This window comes from Ahaetulla prasina, chromosome 1 (assembly GCF_028640845.1).
Source record: "Ahaetulla prasina isolate Xishuangbanna chromosome 1, ASM2864084v1, whole genome shotgun sequence".
Classification (NCBI taxonomy): domain Eukaryota; kingdom Metazoa; phylum Chordata; class Lepidosauria; order Squamata; family Colubridae; genus Ahaetulla; species Ahaetulla prasina.
In genome coordinates this window covers 126079985-126092306 of record NC_080539.1, presented here as the reverse complement: position 1 = coordinate 126092306, position 12322 = coordinate 126079985, and the positions used below count along the sequence as shown (strand labels likewise).

Here is a 12322-nt window from a genome sequence, read left to right as displayed (position 1 = left end):
TGCTTCGTTGTAACTACAATATGGTTTCTCTGAAAAAGCCATCTTCAAACAGTGGCTTCTCCCTGTATATGGCACGGTTAGCATATATCAGAGTTCCTAGGATCCACAGATCGATGAGCTATTTGTTATTTGAATTATGAGACTTCTAATCCAGATGGGGGAAAGCTAGTTTATACTGAATGTCTTAAATTTCCCATCCCCTCTTGACCTCCACATATCTCCCAGAAAAAAAAATGACTTGACTTTGTCACATTCTGTGTCTCTTAGACACAGATTAAGCTAATAAATTTTCTGATTTCTACAAGACCGAATCACCAAAAGGACCTTGCTCGGGTCAGGGGCCAGAAAGTCTGATACTCTGGTTTCTGAATTCTGTGGATTTGGGGTTCTTGGATATTGGCAAAACAAGAAGAAAAAGAAGAAGCTGCTGCAACTGCTAAATGGGGTGGGGGTGGGGGGTGGGCAGGAAGCAATTAAAGGGATGGCAAGGGGGTTAATTTATCTTTATAAGGTCACTTCTGCTGCATTGGGGTGGGGGCACTTTGTACGTGATGAAGTCTTGCTCTCCAGTACAGCAGACAATATGCAGAAAATGTCATTGCCCCACTCAACTCTTGTGGCCCGTCGGCTGCCAGCAGAGCTAGCTGCAGAGTCAGATGAGGAGGAGGAGAAGGGAGAGCCTGGGCCAGCTTTGGAGCCTTTGGAAGGCTCTGATAAGGAAACATCATCAGAGACAGAGGCAGAGCTGGGGCCTTCTGTCCTCCCCCAGGTGGAGAGGCAACTGTCTTCAGGGCCTGAGTGAGCGGGGAAGGGGGGAAACAGATGGGGCCCATCCCAGATGTGCATATGCACAGAGAGGAAAGGAGAGGAGAGAAAACAATAAGCTGGCTCTTAGGGAGAGGCAGATACAGATGATAGCCAGCCCGTCCCTGGCTGGGAAATAAATAGGGGTTTAGGAGTGGCCGGTTGTCGCAGGCAACCAGTCATTTCTAGTATACTGCAAGCAATTTGGATTTCTTTTTTCTCCGAAGACTCAGGGCGGCTTACAATGTATAGGGCAATAGTCTCATTCTATTTGTATATATTTACAAAGTCAACTTATTGCCCCCCCAACAATCTGGGTCCTCATTTTACCTACCTTATAAAGGATGGAAGGCTGAGTCAACCTTGGGCCGGGCTCGAACCTGCAGTAATTGCAGGCTTTGTGTTCTTAATAACAGGCCTTACCAGGCAGAGCTAAACCGGCCCTTCATTTCTTGGCTAAACCCAGGTTTGTTGGAACTAATTATGTTTGATTTTTTTGTTTATCCAGGTGAATAAAAGACTGTTACTGCCCTGTTATAAAAAGGGGGTTGTTTTACTCATGAGTAAACATTTACTTGTGAAGGCTGGATCAGAATATCAACAGCCTTGGGATGTATAATTTAAAAATGAGAATATGTGAAATATTTGCTTACCAGACCAAAGGAATTGTAGGAAGCTCTCCAATACCCAGCATCAGTTCTACTGCATAATTCCAGTTATACCTGAAAATATTTCTACTAATTTAAAGCCAATGATAGGAGAGGAGGGGCTATATAAAGCTAAGCTTCAGCAAAACAACAGTTCTCATAATGATTTATGACCATTTCTGTATTTTATTTCATTAGCTAAAATGATGCATATGCTTAATTATTTCACTAAATAGAATTCTAAATTCTTCAGAGACACAGGCCAAGAGATAAACTCTTTGTAGCAGTTATAATACCATGTACATCTGGAGGGCTTTTCCCCCCCTTATAAATTGGAATCTTCACAAAACAAGGAAAATGAGTTTCAGAGGATTTGCCAAAACATCTGAGCCAAAGTCCAATACAACCCAAAGCTGGAAACTTGGTTTGAGCTTTTCAAATTTAGTCAAAACAAAATTTCACCTCTGGGCAGTAATTTCTAGCATGGATATCCCCTGGCCTGCTAACCTCCCAATTTTCATAACCCTTTCTTTTCCATTTCTTTCCTTAATTGGCAGAAATATCCTAGCAGAGCATATCTCACTAACCTTTCTACCCTTATTCTACCCAATGCCTCCCTTTAGCTATGAGACCTCCCACCTTTTTGCATATTCTTTCTAGAATTGTCCCTTTCCTCCCATCCCTACATCCTCCCCCAAGGTACTACTTCTCCTAAACCATTTCTGATTATCCCCACATGGATTTCAAACCCTAGAGCAGGTTGGGGAAAACTAAGAATTCCATGCATTGAATGAATATTTTGCCTACATCAAATATAAGCATTGCCCGAAACTTTTTGTTTCGGCACTAGCTATTTTCTTCTGTCCCCACTACACATTAGTCTGTGTGCAGCTCGATATGCAGCTAAACCCACCTATCCTCCAATAAAACCAACCGTGTGTGTAGCTTTGAATGCTTTATTGAAAGAACAGGATATGGGGAAAGTGGGGAATGTTATGTATCTTTAAATATTTAGGCGGGAAACAAGCACGTTGCTGATTGGTTAAAGCCGCCGGTAGAACTGTATATAAGGAGAGGTTTTTCCCCAGCCTGGTTGCTGGGTTCACCATATATTAAAGAGCTGTTGTCACTACCCTGGTCTCCAGCCTCGTTACTTCCCGAACTTAACACTGGCGACGAAGGTGGGATCTCGAGGCTAAGGAGAACCAGAACCGAGCTGAAGCACGGAAGAACCGAACCCAGCAAACACAGGGCAGAAACGCGGAGATGGCCAGTTACACTCCGCCCGCGCCGTTTGACCCAGCTAGAGAGAAATGGGGAACGTACATGACCCGTTTCGAAAGCTTTCTAGAAGCAAACGAACTGCAAGGAGTTCCAGACAACCGCAAAAGGGCATACTTCTTGAGCCACTGCGGTCCCGAGGTCATCGACATCGCGGAAGCCCTGGCAGAGCCAACGCCGGTACAATCGGTATCGTGGCAAACTCTACAAACCCTGCTAAAAAACCATTTCACGCCAACGCCGTCCAAATACGTGCGGCGTTTTGAATTTGGAGAGCGCCGACAGCTAGAGGGCGAATCCATCGGCGACTACACTGCGGAAAGCCTCCAAAGATTGTGGGTACAGAGACCTAGACGAGGCGCTGCTGGAGCAACTCATCCGGGGGGTCAGAGACATGCGTTTGCGGAGGCGACTGCTATCAAAAAGCAATCTAACGCTGGCAAACGCCCTGGACGAAGCCAGAGCGCATGAAATGTCCACCCAAGCGGCAGAGACCCTGCAAAAGCCACTCGCACCGAAGGCGAGTTCAAAGTCAACCCCGGTGCACCAAGAAGAGGTCCAGACCGAATCCGACGGTGAGGATGAGGAAGGGGTTTGTCGAACCGAGAAACGCGACAAAGAAGACCGGGACGAATGCGGAAGTTGCGGAGGTCAACACCAGCGCCAACACTGCAAGTTCAAGGACGCTACATGTCGGCGGTGCGAGAAGAAGGGGCACCTAGCTCAAGTCTGTCGAGCTCCCCAACCTTCCCGCCGAAAATTCAAATCGGCCAATCAGAGCGCGGGATCGGCAAGGCGACCCGTGATTGGCTCAAACAAAAAAGGCGCGAACTCAAATCAAACGACGGTGATCATAGGCCGCGCCTCAACCCGGGTGGAGAAGAAAATCTTCACCAAGCCAAAAATAGAAGGAGTGCCGTGCCGACTAGAAGTGGACACCGGGTCAGCGATCACCATCATGTCCTGGGACACTTTGGCGAAGGCGTTGCCATCGGTCGCGAAGCGCCACCTGCAAACACAACGACTACGAGTCCACGACTACCAAGGGAATCGCATCCCTGTTCGAGGGACCACGTCTGTCCGAGTCGAGTACGGACCACACAAGAAGACCCTGCCCATCACGATCGTCGAAGGGACCCTGCCTAGTTTGTTGGGACTAGACTGGTTTCGTGCACTGGGCATGGGAGTGACTGGCATCTACAGAAGTGACTGTAACCTGAAAGACACACTCATGAACGAGTTCGAAGATGTCTTCAAGGACTGCCTGGGCAAGTACAAGGGGACCCCTATCTCCTTCAACTTAGACCCCCAGGTAGCCCCCATTAGGTTAAAGGCAAGGAGAGTCCCTTTTGCCCTGAAACCTAAGATTGACAAGGAGCTAGATAAGCTCATAAATCAGGGGATTCTGGTGCCAGTTGATCACGCAAAGTGGGAGACACCAATCGTCACCCCAGTCAAACCAGATGGGTCAATTAGAATCTGCGCTGACTACAAGGCGACATTAAACAAAGCCTTACAGAAAAGCGCTTACCCGGTTCCCGTGGTGCAACACTTGCTGCACTCGTTGGGGCAAGGGCAAGTCTTTGCAAAGTTAGACTTGGCTCAAGCCTATCAACAACTGCCCGTAGACGCTAACACAGCTGAAGCCCAAACGATTGTAACTCACAGAGGTGCTTTCAAGTGTACCAGATTACAATTTGGGGTGAGTGTGGCACCGGGGCTGTTCCAAAATTTAATGGAACGACTTCTGCAAGGGCTCCCAGGGGTAGTTCCCTACTTCGATGATGTATTGATATCAGCCGAAAATTTAGAGGAATTGGGGGAGCGGTTGAGAAAAGTTCTGGGCATTTTCCGGTCAGCCGGACTAAAGGTTAAAGTGAACAAATGCCAGATAGGGGTAGAATCCGTCGAGTTCTTGGGCTACAGAATAGACAAGAAAGGAATTCACCCCACGGAGAGCAAAGTCAAGGCAATCAGAAAGGCTCCAGCGCCCAAAAACAAAACAGAGCTACAGGCATTCCTGGGGCTAGTGAATTTTTACGCGGTCTTTTTAAAAAACAAAGCGACCGTTGCTGAGCCGCTGCATAAGCTTCTGGGAAAAAATACTGTTTGGTCTTGGGGAAAGTCGGAAGCTAGGGCTTTCGAAGCAGTAAAAAACCTACTCTCCAGCGATAGCCTCTTGATTCAGTATCGTAGCTCATTGCCATTAGTACTGGTTTGCGATGCCTCCCCTTACGGGGTGGGGGCTGTGCTCAGCCACAGACTTCCAAACGGCACAGAAGCCCCTATAGCCTTTTACTCCAGAACGATGTCCTCCTCAGAGAGGAACTATAGCCAGCTGGATAAGGAAGCGCTAGCAATTGTGTCAGGGGTAAAAAAGTTTCACGAATACGTTTTCGGGAGAGACTTTGAGATTGTTACGGACCATAGACCGTTGTTAGGGATACTGGCTGGCGACCGCCCAACACCTGTGGCACTTTCGCCACGATTGACCCGATGGACTATCTTCTTAGCCGCTTATTCCTACAAGCTGCAGCATCGACCGGGAAAAGAAGTGGGGCATGCGGACGCTTTAAGCAGATGCCCACTACCAGAGGCGATCGAAGACCCCACTCCGGGGACGCCCATCCTGCTAATTGACTCTTTGGACTCTGGCCCAGTCACATCTAAGGAAGTGGCTCGGGCATCATACCGGGACTGTACTCGGTTGGGTACAAAGAGGGTGGCCCGCTGCGCCGGGCGAGCGTTTTAAGGAATTTGTAAAAAAACGTGGGGAACTCTCGGCTCAAGGGGTGCCTGCTATGGGCGATCGAGTGGTGATTCCGGAGAAATTGAGGGAAAGGGTATTGGACCTCCTCCACGAGGGTCACCCAGGGATCGTAAGGATGAAGGGGCTAGCAAGAAGCTATGTTTGGTGGCCACTCATGGACACAGAAATTGCTGAGAGGGTAGGAAAATGCCAGGCTTGCCAAGAGTCCAGACCTCTACCCCCAACGGCCCCAGTCAGGGAATGGGAAAAACCCCAAGGGCCCTGGTCAAGAATCCACATTGATTTTGCTGGCCCTTTCCACGGCCAAACCTTCCTAGTGGTTGTCGACGCATTCTCTAAATGGTTGGAGATCATTCTCATGAAATCCATGACAGCCGAGGCAGTAATCGCAGCCCTGCGCCACCTATTCGCAACCCACGGGTTGCCTGACACGCTAGTATCCGACAACAGCCCGCAATTCACGGCAACCCAGTTTGAGGAATACTTGGCAGATGAGGGCATCCGACATGCCCTCTCTGCGCCTTTCCACCCTGCGTCGAATGGCCTTGCAGAGCGTTCCGTCCGGAGCGCTAAGGAGGCATTGTCCAGACTCAAGCCAGGCGACTGGCAAACAAAGATAGATTTCTTTCTGGCCGTTCAGCATAGAACCCCCAGCACTGCTACAGGCAGAAGCCCAGCCGAATTATTGATGGGACGGAAGCTCCGGTGCCCACTTGACCGTTTGAATCCCCATTACACACCAGAGGGTTACAAGGGGGAACTGGAAAAAACTAGAGAAATGGGCATAGGCGACCGAGTGTGGGCCCGAAACTATGGGGACGGCCCAAGTTGGCTAGCAGGGCAAATCATAAAAGCAACCGGCCCAAAATCATACTTAGTTGAGTTAAAAGACAACCGAGTATGGAGGCGCCACATAGATCAGATAAGGAAACGAATAGCCGAACAACCCGAGCTAAGTGAGACAGATCTTGACCACTCATTATTTGAACCCACAGCTGACCATAACCCGGGGGAGGCGCAAGACTTAGCTGAGTTCCCGGAGGTCCAGCGACGCCATCAGGTTCCCGATGGAAACAGCAGGGAAAACTCTGCAAGTAATCCAAGGCCGGAGGGCCTAGAAAAAGAGTCTGCAAGTAATCCAGGGCCGGATGGCCTAGAGAAAGAGCTGGGAGGAGCAAACAGCCCCTCCGACCAGCTCAACCCACTCCCAAGGACTGAACCGCGCAGGTCCGAAAGAATCAGGAGACGCCCAGGTTATTTGCGTGACTACGTCGAAAAATAACATGTAAATAATATGTAAATAGAGGTAAAGTGTTTTCTGGGAGGGGAGGAGTGTTATGTATCTTTAAATATTTAGGCGGGAAACAAGCACGTTGCTGATTGGTTAAAGCCGCCGGTAGAACTGTATATAAGGAGAGGTTTTTCCCCAGCCTGGTTGCTGGGTTCACCATATATTAAAGAGCTGTTGTCACTACCCTGGTCTCCAGCCTCGTTACTTCCCGAACTTAACAGGGAAAATAGGAATACCTACAATGAGAACCAAATACAAGATAGACAGTATTAAGTTACTGCTGAACATAACAATTAATAAATACAAGCAATTTAAATCTCACCAGCAATGCTCTGTTTGTGGGATGTGGGTTTGTCCTTGGATGACCATTGACACAGATTAAGATGGATTCTTCTTGTGCTTCTCCAAATGCTAAAGGAAATGGAGTCTGGCTTTCCAGCGTGCACTTGGTTTGAGAGTGCAGACTGATGGGTAAAATGGGTTGGGTCAACTTCAAACAATATACTTAGTATTTGTCTCTCCGGCCACTAGATGGGGCTAAAGTTACAATAGTATATAAAGATAATATGTTGGGGCATATATGTTCCTCAGGCCACAAGATGGGGCTAGAGAGCAACAACAGTATATAAAGATCTTATGTTGGGGCATGACACTATTTGAATATCCAATTATTGCTGGGAATACAGAGAGGCCCAGAAATGGGCTGCTAAGACTGAGTGTCCTCTTCTTTGATATTGTCAGCCCACTTTCTTTAACAAGAAGAAACCAATGGAGATTGTGCAAGGGGGGGGGGAGTTCCAAAGGCAAACTTCCAAAATGAAACGATCCAAATGGAAATAAAATACAGGGCTGTGTTCATCAGTGCTTGTTTACTTAGGGTTTTGTTTTTTAAAGGATTTGGTCTCTTTAAAGAGACACTTTAATTTTTTGTATTTTGAAAGCTGAAATTTGCATATATAGCAGTCAACAGAGTCATCTCCCGAAACGTCTGAAAGACAGAATGTTTCAAAACTCCTCTTTGAATTTTGAAAAGAAGCATCTCGGTGGAGTCTCCTCAATTTAGTTTGCATTTAAGATGACCCAAAGAAAAAGGCTTTCTTTTGTTTTCTTTTTGATGAGATGAAAGGAAAGGAGATTTAGAGGGGAAGAACTAGTGGGGAGGGATGCCTGTCTAAATCCTTTCTCCCAGGTGCTGAATCTGCAGCCAGCAGGAGGCGATTTTGGCCGCCAACGCTTGCAATGGGCAAGGGCTGTTTATTTGATCAGCCGCGGACCTCATTGTTTGTAATCCTTTTAAAATTAATGCTTGATCCAGAAGACTGGCTTGAATTCCTGACCAATGTACCATCTCCATAGAAGCAAAATATACTCTAAAGATCCTCCTGTTAACACAGAGTCTAACAGAAGAAATTCTGTGTTGTGGAATTCTAGCACACACACACAAAAGTCAATTGAAAGATGCATTAAAACACTCTTATGCTTGCTCTTTCTCTCCCCTCCCCCCTTCTCTTCTCACTGGGACTTATTCAAAGTACATAAATTAGATGCTATTATTATGGTTGGTCAGACAGCTAGCCATATACTGTATGTGGACTGGCAGTATGCTGTTGTCTGACATTGTTAAAGATAGTTTTTGCAGCAGACTTGAGCACCTGGATTCGGAGCCAGGCTAGGCCTGCAAGCTGCAACACCCCTATGTGTGCGGTAGCTTCTGCAGCCAGATTTAGGCTTCCTTCATTGGCTGAGTTGGGAGCAGGCCAAGGACTACAAGCTGCAACTGCCACACAAGTACCAGCAGCTTCTGCAATCAACTTTAGACTCCCCTGGGTGGCTGAGTGGCTGGGTGGGAAGCATGCCCAAAGCCTGTGGGAAAATGGTGGCATGGGGAGGACCTGATCTTAAAACCAGACCTAAGGCCTGTGGGGACCTGAGTAGTAGGAAGCAGAGCACAGTGTGCTTCAGGGAATGAAGAAGGCCTTGGGAGGCCTAGTACAGGCAAGCCTTACCCATAGTCTACTGAATGATCTATCTCACAGGTGTCAAACTCAGTCATGTCACATGACATCATGTGATGTATTGCTATGTTTTTTGCCTTTGTGGAGCTGGAGTAGGTGTGGCCTGCGTGTGATGCATCTGGCCTGTGGGCGCCACTTTGACACCCCTGTTAATATCCTCCTAAAGAGCTGTTGTCACTACCCTGGTCTCCAGCCTCGTTACTTCCCGAACTTAACAGGAAAATAGGAATACCTACAATGAGAACCAAATACAAGATAGACAGTATTAAGTTACTGCTGAACATAACAATTAATAAAATACAAGCAATTTAAATCTCACCAGCAATGCTCTGTTTGTGGGATGTGGGTTTGTCCTTGGATGACCATTGACACAGATTAAGATGGATTCTTCTTGTGCTTCTCCAAATGCTAAAGGAAATGGAGTCTGGCTTTCCAGCGTGCACTTGGTTTGAGAGTGCAGACTGATGGGTAAAATGGGTTGGGTCAACTTCAAACAATATACTTAGTATTTGTCTCTCCGGCCACTAGATGGGGCTAAAGTTACAATAGTATATAAAGATAATATGTTGGGGCATATATGTTCCTCAGGCCACAAGATGGGGCTAGAGAGCAACAACAGTATATAAAGATCTTATGTTGGGGCATGACACTATTTGAATATCCAATTATTGCTGGGAATACAGAGAGGCCCAGAAATGGGCTGCTAAGACTGAGTGTCCTGTTCTTTGATATTGTCAGCCCACTTTCTTTAACAAGAAGAAACCAATGGAGATTGTGCAAGGGATGGGGGGGGAGTTCCAAAGGCAAACTTCCAAAATGAAACGATCCAAATGGAAATAAAATACAGGGCTGTGTTCATCAGTGCTTGTTTACTTAGGGTTTTGTTTTTTAAAGGATTTGGTCTCTTTAAAGAGACACTTTAATTTTTTGTATTTTGAAAGCTGAAATTTGCATATATAGCAGTCAACAGAGTCATCTCCCGAAACGTCTGAAAGACAGAATGTTTCAAAACTCCTCTTTGAATTTTGAAAAGAAGCATCTCGGTGGAGTCTCCTCAATTTAGTTTGCATTTAAGATGACCCAAAGAAAAAGGCTTTCTTTTGTTTTCTTTTTGATGAGATGAAAGGAAAGGAGATTTAGAGGGGAAGAACTAGTGGGGAGGGATGCCTGTCTAAATCCTTTCTCCCAGGTGCTGAATCTGCAGCCAGCAGGAGGCGATTTTGGCCGCCAACGCTTGCAATGGGCAAGGGCTGTTTATTTGATCAGCCGCGGACCTCCATTGTTTGTAATCCTTTTAAAATTAATGCTTGATCCAGAAGACTGGCTTGAATTCCTGACCAATGTACCATCTCCATAGAAGCAAAATATACTCTAAAGATCCTCCTGTTAACACAGAGTCTACCAGAAGAAATTCTGTGTTGTGGAATTCTAGCACACACACACAAAAGTCAATTGAAAGATGCATTAAAACACTCTTATGCTTGCTCTTTCTCTCCCCTCCCCCCTTCTCTTCTCACTGGGACTTATTCAAAGTACATAAATTAGATGCTATTATTATGGTTGGTCAGACAGCTAGCCATATACTGTATGTGGACTGGCAGTATGCTGTTGTCTGACATTGTTAAAGATAGTTTTTGCAGCAGACTTGAGCACCTGGATTCGGAGCCAGGCTAGGCCTGCAAGCTGCAACACCCCTATGTGTGCGGTAGCTTCTGCAGCCAGATTTAGGCTTCCTTCATTGGCTGAGTTGGGAGCAGGCCAAGGACTACAAGCTGCAACTGCCACACAAGTACCAGCAGCTTCTGCAATCAACTTTATACTCCCCTGGGTGGCTGAGTGGCTGGGTGGGAAGCATGCCCAAAGCCTGTGGGAAAATGGTGGCATGGGGAGGACCTGATCTTAAAACCAGACCTAAGGCCTGTGGGGACCTGAGTAGCAGGAAGCAGAGCACAGTGTGCTTCAGGGAATGAAGAAGGCCTTGGGAGGCCTAGTACAGGCAAGCCTTACCCATAGTCTACTGAATGATCTATCTCACAGGTGTCAAACTCAGTCATGTCACATGACATCATGTGATGTATTGCTATGTTTTTTGCCTTTGTGGAGCTGGGGTGGGTGTGGCCTGCGTGTGATGCATCTGGCCCGTGGGCCGCCAGTTTGACACCCCTGTTAATATCCTCCTAGGGAGGCCTCACTTAATGACCTCAGATGTCTCACTTAATGACCAGCAAAACCTGCACCCATAATGGAAAATCTGTCCACAGCTTCTACTTCAACTTGAGTCCAGACCATTATTCCCGCTGTATATCTAATGATAGAATTGCCTAAGCGTTAGATGATACCACTGCCAGTCATCAGATATCCTTCCAGTATAGTGAACTGGTCAAAGAAGGACATGGAAGTTGCCAGTGCAAAGACCTGGAAGCTCTACACAATGTACAGAGGTTTCTACTCCAGGTTCAATACGCAGAGATTGTACACCTGGTGGAAATAGGGCACTGTCAAAGCCTCTGTCCTGGATGAAACTTAGAACATTAAGCAGTAACAGTACTAAGGTTAGTAAAATGGCACTCAAAGATGAGTGGTGAGAAAATGCCTGAGGCAGCAGAAGACATGGGAGAAAGATCAAACACAGGAAGTGTTATGGCAAGACAAAAATCTGTAAGGGATGAACCGTCAACAAATAGCTGAGGTGGCAGGCATTGGGAAACCCTATTTTCCAGTGCCTGGAAAGGGCTGGATTGAAAGACTGTACTGAGGAACTGAACATAGGCACTAATCACCAGTTCCATGGAAGCTGGGGTCTATGGTCCACCACACTATATAGCACCCAAAGTTCAGATTATGCAGAGAGGGATCAAAGACAGTCCAACACAAAGATAGGGTGTAAGGTGCAAGCAGGAAGCGCATACAGTGAATGACACAACCAAATTGCTGGTATGGTGACAGGGACATCTCCACAGTACATGAGTTAGAATCCCCTAGGTCCAGATGGGATATTCAACAGAAGGTCATGGAGAATAACAGGACTAAGGTTGTGAGACTTCCAGATTAGATGGACAGGTAGATACTGGATAATCAATCAAACATTGTTGGTTGAGGACCAGTCAAGGACCAGAATAGAGTGGTGATGGTAGATATTGTTCCAAAAATGACAGCAGCATCAGGAAGAAGGAATAGGAGAAGCTACTTCAGTAGCAGGGTCTGAAGAGGATGTAGAAAGAATGTGGAAAGTAAAAGGCCAAAGTGGTCCCAGGAATGGTAGGAGCACTCAGAGTTGTGACTCCTAAGGTGGGAGAGTGGCTTCAACAGATCCCAGGAACAACATCTGAACATTCTATCCAGAAGCGTGCACTGCTAGGGAGACTAAGATAAGAACTCTCAAAATCCCAGGGCAGTGTGTGTATGTTTGTGTGTGTGTGTGTGCTGTATTTGTGTGCATGTGTGCATGCCCATATACAAAGACACATAAACATGCATATTATTATAGCTGGTCACAATAAGCATCAGTAACTGT

The 12322-nt window shown here is 46.7% G+C and overlaps 1 long non-coding RNA gene across 1 annotated transcript in view; it reads right to left on the bottom strand.

The window, feature by feature from the left end:
• The window catches only part of LOC131194333 (uncharacterized), a 72721-nt gene extending 65485 nt beyond the window's left edge, over positions 1-7236 (bottom strand). Inside the window, exon 1 of the long non-coding RNA XR_009154144.1 lies at positions 7116-7236. This is a non-coding gene — a long non-coding RNA (uncharacterized LOC131194333). The remainder of the gene's footprint in view (positions 1-7115) is intronic.
• Between the last annotated feature and the right edge of the window lie 5086 nt (positions 7237-12322).